This window comes from Macaca thibetana, chromosome 1, assembly GCF_024542745.1.
Source record: "Macaca thibetana thibetana isolate TM-01 chromosome 1, ASM2454274v1, whole genome shotgun sequence".
NCBI classification, from domain to species: Eukaryota; Metazoa; Chordata; class Mammalia; order Primates; family Cercopithecidae; genus Macaca; species Macaca thibetana.
In genome coordinates, this window is record NC_065578.1 from 80,593,267 (window position 1) to 80,606,946 (window position 13,680).

Consider the following 13,680-nt stretch of genomic DNA (forward strand, 5'->3'; position numbering starts at 1 on the left):
CTGAGAAGTCACCCATCCACTTAGAGAGCAATCAGACTATTGGATGTCAGAGACTTAAAATAACTATTGTCTCCACCCTCTTACTTTCAGGCAATTGTTTCCTAAACACTGTTAAAGTCACTAAGTTTGCATACTTCAGAAACTCCAGATCTTCAGTCAATCTCATGGAAGTGTGTGTTGGCATTTTCCTTGAGATTTCTTTTAAAGTATCACTTCTGTCCATCAAGTCAGAGTTCTTACAAGTGTAGTGTATTTAATTTTTTTTTTATCTTTCCTGACAGTCTGTAGAGTCCCAATAGCAGCAAAAATCTAACTGAACTCCTACTACTCTCTGCAAATATGCTCATATGTTTATGTTGAGAGTTTTAATGCCATTTGTTGAAATATATTTACCCTATACCACTTGGTTCACACCACATTAATGCCAGCTCCTACGAGGCTATGAGCAATGCAGCCAACTAGTTGGTTTGACTGATTTTTCCTTTGAATTCACCTAATTGCCAGGCTGTTTAAGTATCTGCAGACACCTTTACACAAAGAGAAGGCAGGCTTCACATTAGCTTGCTAAAAGAGGGTTATTATTTTCTTCTGAGATCTGCTATGGACCTATATTGAGTGGCTGTTGGCAAGAGTTATCATCGTATTTGCCCTCTCCTCTTTCCCATTTTTAAAACAAGAATATGAATATAAAACAACCCAGAAAACTCTAAAGATGCTAAATGAATAAGTTAATAATCATTGTTTATTTAAAGATACATCTATATTGTTCAAAGAGAGGGATTTCTTTTACCCTGAAATGCCAATAAGAAGCAATATGAAAAACAAAAATAGCAACTTAAAGAGATTTTTGAAAAGCTCCCATTCAGTAGTACAGTTGGGTTCTTTTCAGATAATCATTAAGAAATATTTAAGTACCATTTTCTATTTACATTGCATTACGTATCACTGGCTCTTTGAAAGTTAACAGGGATTAATTTTCTTTCAAAATAAATATTCCACTTAACTAATTGTCTGTGTTCTTTCACTGCTGTCTACGCCATTCAAGCCAAAACACTGATCTCATTCAAAACTCAGAATTTCATCCAAACGTGTTTACCTGGCCACTAATAAAAGATTTTGGGTATGCTGTCTAAAATCCTAATGACAAAATAGGGAGAATCATAACATGTTCGTAAAAATCGGATCGGACCGAACATCAGCTAATTTGAGTATATTTTGCTCTATGATTAACCAGTTCTTAATGACAACATTTCTTATCTTACAACTGTGACATGAAGAGGGAGCTGTAGCTCTTCTGAGACACAGTTCTGCAAGAACCAGCTTATCCACGCTCTCCGATCTCGTGTCTGTTTCTCTTTCTCTCTCCCTCTCTTGCGCTGTCCCTCATTCATGCACTCTTCCATCTTTTTGCCATTGTGCCAGCTCAATTTAAATGTATCTGCTCTGTATCTGTTCAAGTGGAGATAATCCATGCAAATCAGGAGCCGTGGCTCTCAATGCCTGGTTCACAGAGAGGACTCAGCTTGAGGAGGTCACTCGTTCACAGCCGCTCCTCCCATTATATTTTTCCCCTTACTGCAGAACTGCTGTATGTATACAGTGACTGAAAGGACTCAATTTACTGCAACTGCTGCCTGGCTTTACTTACAACTTTTTTTTTATAAAGGAACTTACCTCCATCTGTCTTTTCAAGGTAGGAAGTCTGATTCTTCTAAAGACGTGTGTAATGCCTCCACTGTCTGCTCATTATCAAATGTCACTTGAATGCTTTATATTGTTGCTGGCATTAGGCACAAATACTGTGATTCCAGGTGCCTCACGCTTTTGTTACTTAACCATATAGGTACAATTGTTTAAGTGCCGGTTATTATAATGTTTATTTTCCCTGCAGCCAGCTTCAGTTTTACAATGCCAGAAAGATTAGAGTATCCACTCTGTAATGTAGAAATATAATCCTCTATCAAGTTTTCCCTCTTAGAAAAATATTAATTTCTCAGTATGTTTTAACTTATTATGTATGCTGGCCAATAATAGCCAAGTGTAAAATTCAACCGTGTTAAGATTTTTTTTTTTTTTTTTTTCCAACCTGGAGAGTCCTCCTGCAGCATTTTCTGTGAAAAATAACTAACTGTTGAAATGTTTCTAACAACAGCAATAAAATAATAGATTTTACTTCATTTTGCTGCAAAGCAAAAACCTGAAGGCCTTATTGCTAACAGGCCTGTCAAATAGATTTATTCTTCACCATTTTTAAATTGTTACTAGGCTATGCAGAAGTATTACAATTAGTTAGGATTCAGTTACTGTCATTATCCATGTGATTATTTATTGTTTTGAGATTGAAATTGTATTATGAAAAAGTTTAAATGTAGCAAGGCTTTTAAAAACCCTGATGTTTGTATAACACTGTTTGAGATCAATTTTTAAGAATGATTTCAATAGCCAAGTGATTAAGTTTGGACTAAAAATGCATGTAAGAGGCTAGCAGATTTGACAACATACATGGTGATTTATGTAAGCAATTCCTGGGCTTACATTACTTCATATGTGTCTCCTTGAAGTTACTTATAATATTTTAATCATTGTTTAGTCACATCAATTTTAAAACATACTAAGGTGTCATAACATTATATACTTAAAAAATCTCTTTTTGACTAGTACAAATATAATTAGAACATTCCAGTTATAATTTAGATTTCAATAAATGTAATATGTCTTTGAAAGTACTCCTTATTAATATAATTTTGCATTTATTACCTTATTTTTCTAAGAAGGCTTTGACATGTGGCTATGACAAGGCAATTTAATCTCTTATATAGGATAGAATTGAACATAAACAGTAAACAAAGTTGACAGTCCTGAAAAGAAGAAAAAATTATCCTCTGGTATACTGAATAGTTCTGATGACATAAATCTTACATTTCATCTTCTAGGTAGATACTTGTTAGTGGAGTTCGAGGGAAAAAAATTTATTATCCACATAAAATATCTCAATGCCAAAAACGTGCAGTTCTTTTTCTTTTTGATATGGAGTCTTCTATTGAAAAAAAAATGCACCCTGATTTTTGAGTACAGTACAGGGCATGAAGCCCTGTCATTGTTAGCATAAAGAAGACATCTACACAAGTATTACTGTGCAGAGGGCAATCTTTCTGTCTCTGGCATTTGTTAGGTTACTGTACGTAGAATTTAACAGATAAATATGTTCTGCTTCGTGGCATTTTAGTGATCCTATTGGTATGCAAGCTACTCAGCTAGGATAGCAACAGAAAAAAAAAAAAAGATATATGTTTTATAGCAGTGGGTAATAAAAGCCCTTCACAGTGAGAGAAGAGGAATTTGACTTATTTCTTACGCGGTAATTAGAATTTCTTTAAAATTCTTTAAAATACTGAGTTGTAAAGTAAACTGAGGCTTTCCAGGAAGGGCTAATTGAATTTATCTATTTGAGCCATGTAGTTGTCCATGAATATCTTCTTCACAGACACTGTCGCTGGAGAATTCCATTCACACCTTCAGCATTACAGGGAAAGAAAAGGATCCTTTACTAACAGTAAAGGATGATAATTTCATATTTAAAACGAGTTTGAGAACAGCACCCTACACAGGAAAACCTTAACAGATGGAAAGGTGTATGGGATTGACTGGTTGTGTGAACTTGAGACTAGTGTGAAACTAAAGGATGCCCTTTCAGAACAAAGGAATGCCATGGAATACTCTGTCAGCAGTCAAGCTGAGGATAGATTCAAAAAGTGGCCAAGGAGATCTTTTGGGGACAAGGAAAACGCAAACAACCAGGCATTCTCTTTTCAACCAAACTACTAGGGTTTGACAGGTATAAAGGCACTCCCCATGGACCCTCAAACCATCGTTTCACAGAGAGTTATTTCAAAAGCACATATTTTATAGACTTTCACATTTGTTTGCAAACCTCCGAGAAAACTCTCCAAAGACCTAACTTGTATGCCTTAAGTTAGGTTTTACAACTGTGCATCCTAAATAAAATGGTCACAACCTTCAACTCCCTTGGGTTTCCTTTGCTTTATCTGTAAACTTGCCATTCCTCTAGTAACTCATGCAAGCAACTGTTCAAGATAAGTTACATTTTACTCCATTTTAGTGTGCCTTGCAGCAGAATCTATAGAACTGGTAAACTTTATGGCTATATATAATACCAGGTTGTTATTCCCACCTGGCTCTTTTCTGCTGCTTTTACTGAATACAGTTAAAAAGATAAATTATCATCTGCAAAGGATGCTATGGAAGGTGTTAATAAGTTCTCTCTAACTTCAGGAGTGTTCACTGGGGCCATAGAAACTTGCAACCCTGCTTAAAGGGAAATGATGTGCGTCATCAGCAGACATTCACTGCCAGTATCATCTGTAAATATTTTAAATTTCAGGAAGGATTCTATAATGCCACATATATTTCCTAAATCATGGAAGTTATTGCTGCATAGGGATTAATTATGATATTGAGCGAAAACCCTACAGATTTTGCTTTATAGGTAATAACTTAAATTTGTACACCACCCCTAAGGGGTCAGTGAAACCATCATCCCCATTTCAAAGATAAGGAGAGGTACAGAGAGGTTAAGTAACTTAGCCAAGGCCACACAGTCGGGGTAGAACTGGGATGTGAACTCATTTAGTCTGTTCCTGGCTTTGAAAAATCACACAATAATGCCTTCCTAAATCTCTGATGACTAATAGTAGGGACATTCCACTCCCCACAAATAGCAAAAGTGCTTCAATTTACCCATTTGTCATCTGGATTCATATATCTGATCCTGATTTTTCAACTCTTTTCCAAGCTCTTCACCTCAATCTGCATTATCATGATCACACAGGTTTTAAAAGTTGTTTCATTTAATGCATGTCAGGAATGGTTACTCTTGCAGAACATTTGTCTTTTACCTCAAGGAGTTAAGAACTAAATCAGATCTGTAATTGACTGACTTGTCTACTGACAGCCTTTGAAGAGCCACCACTCCCCACCTTGTTTTTCTGTCTAAAGAGCAAGATTGACATCTCTTTATATGTTTAAAATTTGTCAGTGGTGTAAAGTGCTCAGTAATGATGGAAATTAACCTGAGGCTTTATCTGACTACCTTTCCTAGCAACTCCATTGAAGATCTGATAACAATTAAAATTTTGATGCAAACAACTGTTCACATCAGAAAAAAAATATTTTTTTTCTGTCTTGTCATACCTTTCTTCAAAATATTCTCGGTAGTAGTGGCTCTTTTCCTCACTTTTCACCGCACTGGATGCATCTGAATGAAAATTTCCCCAGCCAAAATACACCAGCACATTAGAAAAGGAGATAAAGAAAACGAAGTAACAATGCATGTTGAAACGGTCTGACGGTGAAACACTGAACATAATTTATCTCTTCTTGTGTCAGTAGTTGTTATCTCCTTAAGGAGAACTGAGTAAGAACAGGTCTGCACAGGGTAGCATTTGTGGCCTTACTTCTGTCTGTTTATTTGGGATAGCCTTTGAATTGTCTCCCACTTTCTTTCCTCCCACTGTGAAAAGATGAACTATTATGTATGTAACCCATAGGGATGTGATTCAAAGACAGTGTTTATTTGACCTGTGGATATCAGATATCTAATATAAACCAAAACCCAAACAGCATCAACACATAATCAAGTGGCAGTAGTTTGCAGAACATGGGTCAGTAGCAATTAAGCAAGCTACACATTTCTCAAGTAACAAATGGAAAACAATTTTGATGGTCTTCTGTGATACCAGCATTCTTTTTAGATCTTCTCTGAAGTATCAGGCAGACGGACTGCCCTGTATATTCACAACCTCTATCTGCTGGCAGGCAAAAAGCCCAAGAACCTACCTTTAAAGTTATTTTAATATATCGGTTTTGCTCGGATTAGCCAAGTTAGATGTCGACCATTGGTATGGGAAAGGTTGGGAATTAATTTAAATTTGAGCTAACCTCGTCATCATCTCTTGCTGAGTGAGTCCCTTAGCCTGTGAGACATTCTTTTCAGATTTGATTTCTCCATTACTTGGTTGATACTCTCTCCTTGAAGGGAAAAAAAAAGAAAGGAGAGTGAAGAGAAGAGTGGTGAGAAGAGAACAGAGGATGGTGACTTTGAGTCTGTGCTGATAGAAACATTTAATGGAGTTAAAACTGCCCTACAACCATTTGAAGAACGTGTCCCTCATTACTAAATTCTTTGGCTGCAATACTGAACTCCCTATCTGAAAAGATGTCAACTTCCTGCAATTAAATATAAAACCAAGGGATTTTTCTTGCTGAGGAAGGTGTGCAAAAATATTTAAACAACTTAACTCTGAAATGTGCTAGCAATCAGTTCAGACTGGACAGTTAACATATTCAAGCTCAAAAGTAAAACTTCATTAGATAAGACGTACATTTTGGTAAGCAACATTTCATTAGATAAGATGTACCAGGATTAGAAGGCCCATTTGTTACTGTTGTTGTTTTATGGTTGTTGTTATATATAGTTCCTTCTATCTTCTCCCAGAAAAGTTAATCAAGCGCCCTTTTTGCATTGAGACCTCTTTTCTGTGCATTCACAATGCCTGCAGTTTATATCACGCAAGTCAGCCTCTAATTGTGTTCTTGTTTCATATTTCCCAGGTTGTTTCATGGGTCATATTCTTGTACTCCCAGTAGTTTGTAAACTACTTGAGAGTGAAAATCATACTTAATCTGTGTCCTTCACAGTCCTAGCCTCAGCACTGAGACTAGAGCCTACTCTTGATTAATATTTGAATGGTTGACTGAATTTTGTAAAAATTGAGTTAGCTTACGTTATATATTTTTAAAAATTGTTTCAGGAGCAATGAGAGGAACATCTATCCATCCAACACATTTCTTGAGACTTAGCTATATTCCAAATACTGAGCCTATGCTCTCTGACAGCGTATTAAAATTTACACATGCTTAATTTTAAAAATTGTGACAAGAAAGGAAATTATTCCAATGGATAAAAAATATATACTATGATTTCTCTTTTTGGAAGTTAAAAGGAGAGGCAACTGGCAAAAGAACCAAGGTGAAAAGTTAAGAAAAGAAGGAGACCGAAAGACAAAGAGAAAAATAGAGAAATATGGAATATAGTGGGGGAATGGGGAAGAAAGATGAGGAGAGGAGGGTTTAGGAGATTTTAAAGAATTCAGACTTTGGCATTTTTTTTTTTTTATTAACTTCAGTTTTCAGCTCTTTAAACCTCTGTCACTAAATCTTCAGACACTATAAATGAAATAGAAATAATAATTAATCTTAAAGAGAAATTATTCTTCATCCTAAAGCTTTGACTTTCCAGGAATGAATATGTTAAGAGGAGTTAGGCTCCTCAGCAAGGATGAAAGCAAAGAGAATGTAAGGTGGCTTTTAAGGCAAACTATGGAATAGTCAATCCTATAAGAAATCTACAGAAAGAGTTCACAACCATAAATCAGGTTCTAAAAGGAATTTTGCAAATCCAGTTTCACCCAGGCAGACACCATCACCCAACCAATGTGGAGACAGAGCCTGTCAGAGAAGTGGGTTTCAGGGCAGCTTCCAAGGTACAATGATCGCCAGCCAGCATGCTCCTGGAACAATGAGACGTGGACCTCAGGAGGCAGTGCTGGCAGGAGCACAACAGAAAAAGCAGTTTGGGGTCCACCAATGTGGATAGAAAGCAGAACTTTCTATCCCTTTCTGGGTGCCAAGGTCCAGGGGAAAGGTTCCGGTTCCTCCAAAGATTTGGAGTAGGTAAAGGAACTAAACATATGGATTTTCTACCCATTGAGGTACTCTAACCACATGCTAGACGCATTTTGTTTCTCAGCTCTTAGTCATTCCATTTTTCAGCCTTTAGCCATTGAGATGTTAGAGTATTTGTGAAATCCTTTTGATTAGCAAGTGAAAAGCCATTGTATACTGGCTTCCGGGGGTGTTAATCAGTTTCAGAGAGGGATGGAGCAGCCTACAGGTGACTGTGGATATGTATTTCTAATTGATGAGAGAGATGTAGGACCTTGGTTTAAAATTCTACATTCTTCATTGGAAAACAAAAGCCAAAGACATTTAAAAATCATGTAAACTGAATTTACAGAGAAAACATAATGAAACAGAAAGAGTACTAGTTTCAGACAGACAGACCTTGGTTGGAACACAATATATGCGGAGTATTATTGAATCTCTCTGAGCTTCAGCTTCCTTAGATGGAAAAAATACCCATTTCTCAGCTTTATAGTGAAGAAATAAAATAATGTCTGCTACATGCCCAAAACAATGCTAAGTTCACTGAAGACATTTGAAGTACCTCTTTATCCTCATTTTGTTTTCTGTTCAAAATCAAATTTATAGATCCCTGGATCCCACTCACAGACATGGGTATTTAAATGTTTCATGACTTCATTTTATTTTGTAGCTAAGAAAAGAAAAGAGATTTATGGGACATCAAAGTGCTGTTACTAACAAAGTGAGGCTTAAAATTCTTAGGTCTTCTCATAGGCAGTGAGCAGACCACAGTTGTAAATTAGCATATCCTTAAAGAAAGATGCTTCCTATGCTGGGGGTCACATTTATAATGTTGATTTAAATTAATATTTTCACCTAATTCTGCTTCTCAGGTCCTAATTTAATATCCTTAAGGCCTGATGCCTATGGATCAGCACGTGTTAATTTCTACGGCTCTTAAAATGGCATGCCTGTCTGTGCTCTTAGCCTCTCGGGTGATAGGTGCTAATTCAGAGCTTGCTGAATTTCCTTCTGAAAGTGGTATCTGTGCAGGCCACTATGAGTTTCCAGTCCCAAAGTTCAAAAGCCAGACTGCAAACTTTTGAAAGAGTTGACTATGAATCAGACAAATATAAAACTCCCCCTAAGAGGACTCTCCGTCTTAGCTTTTTGTGTGTGAGAGGAGAGCACATAGCACATGTCAGAAGAAAAGAAGCATCAGGACATGAAAAAATCAAGAGGGTATTTCACAGCTTTGTAGGATTTTTCTGACTTCTTTGGAAACTATGTAAATGAATTCCTTAAACACAGACTGCCATTGATCTTTTTCTGGTGTTCATTGATTCCCTCGTCATTGCTTCATGTATGTGTTCTCCCAAAACATCTAGTATTGATATTTCTCTCCTTCATACTTTGTCCCCAATCCATTGTAAGTATATCATTCAAACCCATTTAATTTCCTATGAAAGATTATATTAAGTGCACTTTTAGTGTAATTATGTCGATAGTGAAAGATAAACATGTATTAGGCAGTGCAAAATGCTGATTATCTGTCAGGGTAAATCTGTTTATTTCAGATATAGCAATCTGACAACCCCCTGGTGTTAATCATGAAAGTACATGCTTGTGCCAGGTACTGTTTGGTGCAGTTCTGACAGTGAAATGCACTCAATGGCTTACTGCTGTGACATAATCTTCATCATATATAAACCCATATACATGTGTATCTATGTCATAAAGTGCAGATTGTGGATTATGTGTTTTAAGCATGTGTGATGCACTTATATTTTTATTTTTTTGTATGTATGGAAAACAAAGTATAATTTGAGAAGCAACAATGTGCAGTTTGCATTAACGGCACTGTGTAAAATAGAATGGCTTGAGTGAGAGTGGATTATAGGATTAGGCTGCATTTTAGTTTGGACCCAAAGCTGGGTTTGCCCTCAGTAATATCAGCTCAGAACCATTTGTATTAATCCACAGAAAAAAAGAAAGAGCCGGTAGTAAAAAGGAGAATCAGGAGGTAGGTCTGGAACAGGATATTCATCCGATTCTCAACACAAACATGCTTCCTTTATTCTTTAACTTTTTTCCTTGAGATAGTAGTTTCTAAATATATCCTAGAAACACTACTGACTGCCAGATGCTATTGGACATAAAGTTCTTCTTTAACGAGATAAAACAGTGTCAGGAAGTCAACATGTTACACATGCTGTGGCAGAATTTCACCAGGCTTTTGTGCAGCAGAAAATGAATAGAAATGACAATGAATTGAATATTCAGGCACAGTTTGCCAAGTCCTCTGAAAAAATAATCTTGTCTGACTTTATTACATTGTGATCATTTCCTGAATGCCATAAAATGCTGAGTAAAATAATAAAAATTGATATGTATATTGACATTTCAGTTTTCTAAATAGAAGCTGAGAAAATATAAACAGCATTTGGTCTTTGCAACTCTTCCAACCGACCATTTGTATGCTGACTAATTCACTTACCCTCAGATACCTCATTCAGCCTTAATACAAATGTCTTCTGAAATAATTTCTCACCAGTAGATTATGCACATCTTTAGTTTGATTCAGAATTTACATGTGTAGTTTGCATAATTTTGCATCAGAGTGTCTGCTTTAAATTACGCAAAGGTCACTGTCATTCATAATCAAAAAAAGAAGGTGGATTAAAGGTCACAATTCAATAAAAAAAATTGATTAGAGGTAGAGATTTGTTCATGTGATACAATATCATTGGAAAGTGGAAATATGAGTCAACAAATTAACCTCAGTATGAGGGGTGACCTGATTCTTTGCCATCAAAAAATCACATTCAGAGTGCTTCTTTCCCAATGTATAACTTGTTTTACTCTATGGAGCAGTGACAGTTACTTCAGTTAATACCTCTTACCATTGGGTGTCTTTTATAATGTCATTTGGTTTTAGAAATGACATGATGACAATTTTATCTCCAAAATAAAATAGTAAATTATAATGAATTAATAATAGATATGGATTAGAAAGTCCCTCAGGGCTCATGGTTACTTCTACCATTTTTTCCCTGAGGTAGTTCCTAGTTCTTCCACTCTTTTTAAAGGATGGAGCTGTCACAGCACATTTCTTCTCTTACGTCACTATTTTCTACCTCTCCCGGACACTAAGAGCCCATGCACACCCTCTGGAATTTTGACATCTACTCAGTATTAGAATAGGTAAGTTCAAAATAAATGTAGCTAGTGATTGGCAGTTAGGCTTTTTTTGGATTTGTTGAACTTTTCAAAATATGTCTGTTTGACAGTGACTTGAATAAATGGAAAGCAATTGAAAATAAACAAACGCTAAGTTGCAGTATATATTTTGTCAGTAAGTCAACTTGAATACCTGAAGGAAGATAATTGATACACATTTCACTTGGAAATTTGGCATAAGTTCTGAGACATTAACATCAATACTTACTGTAAAAGAACTCATATTTATGTCCTTATCTTATAATATTTTCCTTCTCATGTGTGTCCTTGACTTAAGGAGAAATCTTCCTTTCTTCCCTTAGCTGTTTGTCTATTCTATTTGTTATATTGGCATCTTAGCATAGGATCATCTACAAAAAAAAAAAAAAAAAAAAAAAACACAAAAAAAGAAGAAGAAAGGTAGACAAGGAGGCACCACCTTTTTAAAGTACATTGTTTATTTTTCCAAAGAAAATCAAACACTTTTAAAGGAACTATAAAGGTTAAATGGTTTAAGCAGATTATAATTAGTTAATTTTGTTAAACATATATTGGATCAATTTTACATTATTTTAATTACCTTTTGGAATAAATGGTTTGGTGAACAAATTCACTTGATGTTCAGGATCAAACAAAATTACCTTTCCTCTGGGTAGGCTTAAGTTTCACAAAATGATTTGAAAATGACCTCCTTTGCTTTCATCTAAAAATATCTTTGGATTTAGAAAATGATTAAAGTTGGATATATTGTGTTTTAGGTCAATCATATTTTATCATTTTCATAGCTTTTTCTTTCTTTAAAGAGGAAAATAATGAAACTTCACTAAACAGATGTTCCCCCTTTAAGGAGACTCTTGGAATTTATACACTAACATGGGATTTGCAAGGTTGATTCAACTCTTATTTCTGCCAGAAGGCATGTATTATATTCTGGAAAGTTTATAAAAATTTTTGCTGGCAATATATAGAAATGAAAGATAGATGATCAGTAAACATTATGGCCAAATCAGAGATGTTCTGATTTATGTCTTTGCAGTGTATATATATATGTGTGTGTATTTACCTATACTCATGCCTAGAAAGAAATCTCTGAATTGTAAACATCCAGATCCCAGGTAGTTGGAGGATACATTAAAAAGCATACATAACTATCTCTCGTCCACCCCAATTTAGGGCATCTAGACAGCAGTGTTGGAAAAGTGCAAATGGAATTTGACCTTTCTTTGTCAATGTAAAGTTAGCAAGTTATCCTAGTATCCAATGCTATCCTGTCTGTCTTTTTCCTTACAACAGTGGTTCTCAACTAGGGATGATTTTGCTTCCCTGGTGAACATTTGGTAATGTTGAGAGGCATTTTTGGTTCAGGTTGGGGGTGGGAGGTACTGGTACTATGGGTATCTAGTGGGGTAGAGGCTACATATGCTGCTAAACATTCTAGAATACATAACTCAACCCCCACAACAATGACTAATTCTTCCCAAAATGTCAGTAATACCAAGGATAAAAACCCTCTCCTGTAGCACAGAAGGAGATATTTCTTCACTCTATGTCTCGACTCTGTTCTTCTCTCTCTCCAACCCTCAACCCCACATAATTCCATACTGCATCTGCCTCAATGCTTTTCATCCCTCAGAACTCTCCAGGCACTCATCACTTCATTCAAAAAAGTGCCACTGACCCATCTGATTGTGATGGCATTCCGTAGTGTTACCATCCCACTGTATCCCTCTGAGTTCTGTTGACTGACTTTTCTATATCCCATTCTAGACTACACATTTTGAGAATTGTATGTTGTATCGCTAACATCTGCATAGTTTGTGGAACATAGTAACTCCTCTATTAAGATTTGTTGTTGAATAAAGCCAAGTTTGTCTCTAGAAACAGTATAGTACAGAGTGTTAGGGTTTAGCTTAAATTATACTTAAAATGCTATCTCAGGAATTGAGGGTTAAATAAGTAAATCATAGTTGGTGGAATGAAAATACAACTGTTCTTAAAATTTTTGAAACAATCATTTGTAAGTAGGAGGTCTGTCTGCATATTTATGTATATCTATATAGGTGAATATGTTTCAAAATGTAATTATATGTTTATGAAACATGGCATGATTGTGTGTGTGTAGATGTATGTGTAGATGTGTGTGTGTACATATGCACATAATTTCAATAGGTATACATTTTAATGATGACATTCCATGATTGTATCATAAATGCATACACATAACCAAATGGAGCATTTTTATATTTACATCATGAAATTTTTCACTGTTTATATTTAATATACCAAATATTATATTTGCAATAAAATAGAAAAATGCACTCTCCAACTTTAAAGAACATAGACACTATACCTTTAATAAAATCACTGTCATTTCTGTTTTATGCTTTCCTGATTTCTGTATTTTATGTTATGAATGGGATCAATAACAGTATCAAATTATAAAAATACACCTGTACAATCGAATAAGTAAATAATTTAGTTTATTGATACTAGTCAATGAGGCCAAGATTACATTCTACATCAATTGTTACACTTTTAAGAGTAATATTTACGGGCGCGGTGGCTCAAGCCTGTAATCCCAGCACTTTGGGAGGCCGAGACGGGCGGATCACGAGGTCAGGAGATCAAGACCATCCTGGCTAACACGGTGAAACCCCATCTCTACTAAAAAATACAAAAAACTAGCCGGGCGAGGTGGCGGCGCCTGTAGTCCCAGCTACTCGGGAGGCTGAGGCAGGA

The 13,680-nt window shown here is 35.7% G+C and overlaps 1 protein-coding gene across 18 annotated transcripts in view; it reads left to right on the plus strand.

The window, feature by feature from the left end:
* Nucleotides 1-1,341: 1,341 nt before the first annotated feature.
* Nucleotides 1,342-13,680, plus strand: part of ADGRL2 (adhesion G protein-coupled receptor L2) — a 684,558-nt gene continuing 672,219 nt past the window's right edge. For 8 of the 18 annotated variants that reach the window (XM_050768737.1, XM_050768900.1, XM_050770267.1 and 5 more), the window contains exon 1: nucleotides 1,343-1,693. The gene's annotated coding sequence lies outside the window, so the exon portion shown is untranslated. Of the gene's footprint in view, nucleotides 1,694-13,680 lie in introns of all 18 variants that reach the window. The other 10 variants (XM_050769421.1, XM_050769278.1, XM_050769187.1 and 7 more) reach the window with 3 other exon arrangements.